This window comes from Phyllostomus discolor, chromosome 9 (genome assembly GCF_004126475.2).
Source record: "Phyllostomus discolor isolate MPI-MPIP mPhyDis1 chromosome 9, mPhyDis1.pri.v3, whole genome shotgun sequence".
NCBI lineage: Eukaryota > Metazoa > Chordata > Mammalia > Chiroptera > Phyllostomidae > Phyllostomus > Phyllostomus discolor.
In genome coordinates, this window is record NC_040911.2 from 93,276,608 (window position 1) to 93,283,444 (window position 6,837).

The following is a 6,837-nucleotide window of genomic DNA, read 5'->3' on the forward strand; positions in this document are numbered from 1 at the left end:
GGGTGGTAGAGGAGAGGGAGGAAGGCGGTCAGGTGAACGGGGGGGGAGGGGAGGGGCATCTGCCCTAAACTGGGGCAGGCGTCTGCTGGCAGGGTCTCGGGCACTTCTAGAGATGACAGTTTTACCCAGGAGTCGCCATCCCCCACCCTCTACACACACACACACACACACACACACACACACACACAGGACATGCACTGCACACACACGCGCACTCTTCTGGGCTCAAGGCTGACCGCTCCGCTGTCACCTTATCCGCCTCCTCCCGCCCCCAACCTCGTCAGCCGCCTAGGTATTCCTCTGATTCACCTACAGCTTTCCCCTGTCCCCGCCCCCACGCTGGAGGGGCAAAGACAGCCTGAACCTTCCCACCCCCCCTTCCTCCGGAGACAGAACCGTGTATGTAGCTTTTTTCCTTTTTCTTCCCGGTCTGAACAAAGACCTGGTTGGGGCTGAAAACCCTAGATCAAAGCCAGAGCTGTCCCTTACAGCCCACAGGCTGGGGATCGCAGCTCCGCTGGGGGCAGGGGCCTCGTGGGTGCCGGCGGGGGGCCTGGGCTGTGAGGACCAGGGGCAGGGGCGCCTGGGAAGTACTCAGGGGATTTGCGCTGTGAACCTGGCCCAAACTCCCTCCCCCGGTTTCAGCACAGCACGCCACCCCCTCCCCCAAAAACCTTCATCCTTGATGGGATTCCAAGAATTAGACTGGATAGACTTTGGGGGAGAAATAGGAAAGTCAGGCATGGCCAGGGTTTCCAGAAGTGGAGAGCCTCGGCCGGACATGCTAAGGCAGAGCGCGCAGGGCCTCTCTCCCGGTTTCCACTAGGTGGAGCAGCACGGCCCCCTTGCATAGAGACCCATTGACTCCCCCCTCTCTGCACACCTGCAATCCTAGGCACAGGTTTCCCCTCGTCTGGCTCCCGGCACTACCGCCACCTTCGGAAGGTGGAGGGCTTGGACTGGCCTATTGGGATGGCCAGTGCGTCCCACACAGCAGAACTGCCAGGGAGGCCCCTCCAAGTCCTGCTTCCCAGGCCCCTGTCTGGGGAAAGAGAGACTGCAGGGGTGGGGGCGGAGGGGCTGTGAGCGGGACCTTTCACCGCCTGCTCAGCGATTCCTAATACTCTGCAGATGCTTACGGAGCACTGAGCCGTGTGCCTGCCTCTGTGCTGGTCTCTGGGGACGATTGAAATGGGAGGTCCCTTCTGCTCAGAGCTAACCCGCTGGCCGCTTCCCTAACCCTCACCCAGAGCCTGAGGAGAGGCCTGCCCCAGCACGTGACCCATGACCCTGGGCATGACTGACCCCAGGGGACCCCCAGGAGAGCAGGAGGTTTCTAAGCCACTGAAAAGCTTGGCGTCACACTTCTAACTTGTCCCTGCTCCCTTGGGCTCCTCTCTCAAGCTTTCCGAAAAGTATAAAATAGCAGTTTTCTTGGTGATCTCAGAACACACACCCACCTGCACCCCACTGAGCCCTCCCACTATTGATGTCACATCCTGGCCTGCCAAGCTCCCAGGTCAGAATAGGGGCAGGGGAGGGGAGGCAAAAGGAACCGAGCTGGGGGTGCAGGCCTGGTGCCCTACCTCGGCAGCAGCAGCACCAGGCTGAACCTGCCCGGGGTCCACCATGGCCCCCTGTGCTGCCCCAGCTGCCCTCCACACCCAGAAGCTACCCCCCCCCCCCGCTCTGTTCTTTCAGGAGCAGCTACTCTCACCTGCCGTCCAACAGGACGCCCAGCGCCCAGTCACGTGGGCGAGCTGTTGCGCCTGCTGCTTTCTCTGTCTGGAGGGCCCGTCCCCGCAGCGTCTCCCTGGTAAACCCACGCTGGTCCTCAAGGCTTCCTGTGGAACTTTGGCCAAGGAGCACTTCCTGCCCAAGGCCTGTTGCCAAGGCCCCAGGGCTGGCCCCTGGGATGGTGCTCTCTCTGCACGTTGTAGGGGTGTGGTTTCTCACCTTGGCCTGTTCCACAAGGCCGAGTTCTCAGAAGGCACCTGGACATGTAGTGTTGGGCTGCTGTGTGATGGAGGGGGAGGGCTGGCTCGAGGCCACAGATGCCTCCAGACAGGCCCCCTCTGACCTGGCTTCTCAGGGAGGGTAGAGGGACAGCAGCCTCTCCCGCCCTCCTTCACAGGAAGCCCGTGCTAACAAGACAGGCAGGTCGTTTTGCTGTCTGTCGGCAGAGGCCTGGGGAGCTCAGGGCTGGGCTGGGCATCAGTGCTGGGGCAGGGAGGCGGGGCCTGGGGTGAGCTTTGCCTCGCTGGAGAGGGTGAAGTAGCACTCAGCCCCTTTTAATTCTGCTCCAGAAGCCAGCCTCTTGTCCTTGGGGTGACTCTTGCCCTTAACCCTTTGGAACCTTTGGCGAGACCTCTCTGGGCCTCGGTTTCCCTACCTGCACAATGGCTTCCCTTTCAGCTCTGGTGGGGGCCGAGACGGAAGTGTCCAGACGTTTTAGCTGCATATCCCCCAATCCCAGCCCAGGGGAGGCCTGCAGCTTGGGGCACCCTTTGAACCACCAGTGAGTTAGCAGTCCGCCCTGTGCCAGGGATGGCGGGGCTGTGGGCTTGCAGCTTGAACAATGGGCGTGGTCGGCATGGTCTTCAGTCCCCCCTCCCCCCACCCAGTGCAGCCGGCAATGTGGTGGGGAAGACTAGACGGCGAGAAGGGAGGCAAAGGACCCCGAGAGGCAGAGATGGCCTCTTTCTGTCTCCCAGCCCCTCCCCCAGCCCGAGGGATGGCCAGCCCTCCCGTGGGGAGCAAGCACAGAGCAGGGGGCAGACAAGTGGGGCCAAGGCACCCCACCGTCCCGTGGGGAAATCGGATGATGTAACTGCTGTTTTGTTCCCGCCTCACACACGAGGAAACTGAGGCTCAAACCCCTCTGAGGTCTGACCCTGTGTGAGGAGATGGCGGTGGAATGACCTCTCCATTAGCGCCTGCGGTCTTCTTCATGGGGTGCCGTTTAAATTTAAAACGTAGAAATTCGGTTTTTCATCACAGGAACCACCTTTCCAGTGCTCAGCAGCCAGGTGTGGCTAGCGGCTGCCATATCGGAGAGCACAGACAGACCACATTTCCATCATCACAGACGATTCTGTTCATGCTGCTCCGGGCTGCCAGGGGCTGCTTGTTCTAGAAACTTCTGTTCGATCATGCTGCTCTAGAACAGAGGTCAGCAAACTGCTTCTGGTGGGCCAAGCCCGCCTCCTGCTTTTGTAAATAAAGTTTTATCGGGACACATCCTGCGTACGTGTTTACATATTGCCTGTGGCTGCCCTCTGCACTACAGTGGCAGAGTTGGGTGTGACAGAGGCCATCTGGCCCGCCCCCAGTGGGGAAAATACTTACTGTCTTGCCCTTTACAGAAAAAGTCTGCCGGCCCCTCCCCTCGAGGCATCCCCCCAGCACCGCCCGACAGTCATGGATCCAAAGCTGGTTCTCGAAGTGTGGTGCTTGGGCCAGGCCTATCGGCATCGCCCGGCATTGGGTGAGAAATGCACGTTCCCAGGCCCCTCCCCTGATGTGCTAAAACCGGAATGCTGGAGGTGGGGCCCAGGACTCGGTGTTGTAACCGCCCCGCCCCCCACTCCAGGGGATTCTGATGCAGGTTCAAGTTGAAAACCACTGATCTGAAACACCCGTGGAGGGACTGCCAACAAGTGGCTGGCACAGCGAAGGCGCTAATGGGCTCCCGTGGGAGCGGAAGAGTTTGGAAAGGCACCAGGAGAGTGGCAGCCCTTTCGCTGCTGGCCCGTCCGCAGCTTAGCCTCGGAGCACCCTTCGGTGAGGCCCCGCCAGCTGGGGCCGGACCTCGCGCCGGCCGGCCGCCTGCTCGGGAGCGCCCAGGCCCCTCCGCCCGCGCCCCGCCCTCCCACCAAGTTGTCAGCGCGTTTGGAGCTGTCTCCACACATAAATTCATGGGCCAGCTGTCTCTTTTAATCTGGTTGCAAGATGAAACCATTAATAGATGTCAGACACATTGGCAATGATCTCTTCATTAATTATTTCCTCCTTTCTGAGGAAAAAAAATTAGTAACAAGCAACCATCAATAATTCAAAAATACAAGTTAACCTTTCTATTAGCAGAATGGCTTCTGCACACACCACGACTCTTTCAGAGCCAGTAGCTCCGGCTTGAGTAATGTTTTTACGGCGGGAACATTAATGCTGTCTGTCAAGACATGCAATTATAAATAACCCACATGCAACTTAGAAACCATAAGTATTTTTCAAGTGTAACCTCATGAGTCAACCATTTTGTTCTATAAAAACACGCATTGTCCAATGATACTGCTGTGTCCAAAGCAGGACTTTAAGAAGGAATTATTTACCCATATTTTCCCATGTATAATGTGTATTTTACCCAAATTGTTGAGGGAAAAATAAGGATGTACATTATACATGGACAGTACTAATTCCGTATCTATATAAATGTTTGTAATCCTTTTTTTATGCTTAGGCATTAAAAGCGTAACTCTAGAAAGCAATAATATAATGTGTTCAAAAATGCTAAAATTCCTTTACAACGCACAAAACAAGTATCTAAATATAAATAAATTTAATTAAATCAATTAAAATGAAAGATTTTTTTTTCCTGAAAATTTGGGCCAGAAACGTGGGGGCGTGTTATACACAGCAAAATATGGTACGTTCAGGCCCTTGTGGGTGGAGAGACTTCCCCGCCAGTTGGCCCCTCTCTCTGGGGACACACAGAGCAAGCCCGGGGCCACTTCCAGGCCACCTGGATTTGGTCGTCTGTGTGCTCTTGGTAGGCGTCCTCTATTCCCTCCACCAGGGGCATCACACGCATTTCCACTGGGGGCCACATCAGCCTGGTGGTTGCCTTCCAAGGGCTGAGTGTCATTTTAGGACTGTGTAAATGGAACTGCTCCTTCGCAGTTAAGCAAGAGCTCAGTGCTGCCGCCAGGTAGAAACAAGGTGGAGGGCCGGATTCGGCCCGCAGGCCTCGTGTTGGCCACCCGTGCCTTACAGCCTTCCTGCTCTTCTTCCTACATGATGTTCAGACTTCCAACACCTGGGGTCTCTTCTCGCACGTGCTACCTTTTGGTAACACCCCTCTTCCGGGCAGGCAAGGCCTCACACCTGCCCACATTCCTTGCGCCTCCATTTAGCACCCAGGTGAGCACAAACTGGTTATTCTCCCTCTCCAAATGTGCCCCTGCCTGCGAAATTGGGGTGATTATTTCTACCTCGCTGGGCTGAGTGGAAATTAAGTGAGTTAATGGATGTGAAAATACCTACAAGGCCGGGCCCACTCAAGAGATACTTTCCTTTCCTTTCACTCTCAAGCCTTCGGCTCGCCGCGCCAGCCCAGCCTTGACTGCAGGCCAGCTCTGCCGACATCTGCATGACAGCCCAGCGCGGAGAGCCAGCTGCCCCATCTCTGGGCCAGAACACCGGCGCGCGGCCCGGACGTTTAGCAAGCAGGCCTCCGAGCAGGAGATGGCCTGAATTTAGTGCGAGGCAGTCTCTTGCCTGACCTGAGTGGGTTCTGCAAACAGCTGTTTCTTCTAATTAAAAAAAAAAAAAGACACACACCCACGAAACACAATTAAGTGATGTATGCTAGGCAGCCTCCATGGATATTTTTGTCTCTGACCTGTGCCCAGTCTCTTGCTGAGAAATGAGGATGCCCAGCTAGGGGGACCCCGTCCACAGGAGCCCACAGTCGGCCCACACTGAGAGGTTCCACCGGCACCAGGGACAGGGGGGGCTTACTGCCAGGGGCTGGCCGATGGGCAGCAAACATGACTGAGGTGTGGCCCCAGCCTGTACTACTTGCATCCAGGAAAGGGGTTCTCTGATGAAGCAGCAGGAACGCCCCACTGTTCCTGGGGCAGCCCGGTGTCTTGCAGTGGGACGTGGACCTCGGCAGAGCGCTGAGCTCCCCCAGACTCTCCGCCCCTCTCCTCGCCGGTCTGACTCCAGGCTGGGATTCGGGAGGGTCCCAGGTAGGGGTGGACTCAGCGAGGGGAGGGGAGGTGAGCCTGTTGCTTCTCTGCATCTCCCTGCAGGGAGCTCAGCTCAGACCCCAGCTCCCCTCAGCCTCCCCTTCCAACGCCGCCCTAACACGGCAGTCAAGAAGACCGTCTCTCCGCAGGCTCGGCACTCGCCAGCTGAAACCCCTTCACAAATGTCCCTCTGCCCTCAGAATAAAGTCCAAAATTCTGGACATGGCCAACGAGACCTTTCACTGGCTGCGCCTCGCCTGCCTTTCCAAGCCCGTCCCCTCCCTAGTTCATCTTCAACTGCCCCCACATGGAGTCCTTGCCAGGTAGACAAGGAAAGAAGAGCATGATGGGTAGCGAGAGCAGCTATGCAAATACTCACAGATGTGGGGCTGAATATTGGAACAGGACACATGGAGAGGATGGGCAAGTGGATGGTGTTCTCAGCATGAGCCCCGGGACACGCCCACCCCAGAACCACTTGGTGCTGGTTAATGTCACATGGGACAGAATCAGAATCCCTAGAGGCTGAGGCTCAGGAGTTGGGTTGTTTAACACGGACACAGGTGATTCTTAGGCACGCGTGAGCTTGTGGGTGGCTGATGCAGTGTCAGGAACCAGGGACAGCTCTGAGCCTACTGAAGCCAGGTCTGAATCTTGACCGAGTCTATGTCTCTGACCCCAGGCAGGGCTTAGAGGATGGGCACTGAGCCCAGAATGTGTGTGTACATTGTGTTTCAGGCAAGACTCTTTGAGGACATCCAGCTCAAACAAGTGTAAGTGAAAAGAGGAATCCAGTGACTCATTTAGCTGATTGATATATGAGCACCTTCAGGCAAACATGGATCCAGGTACTCAGCTGCCATTC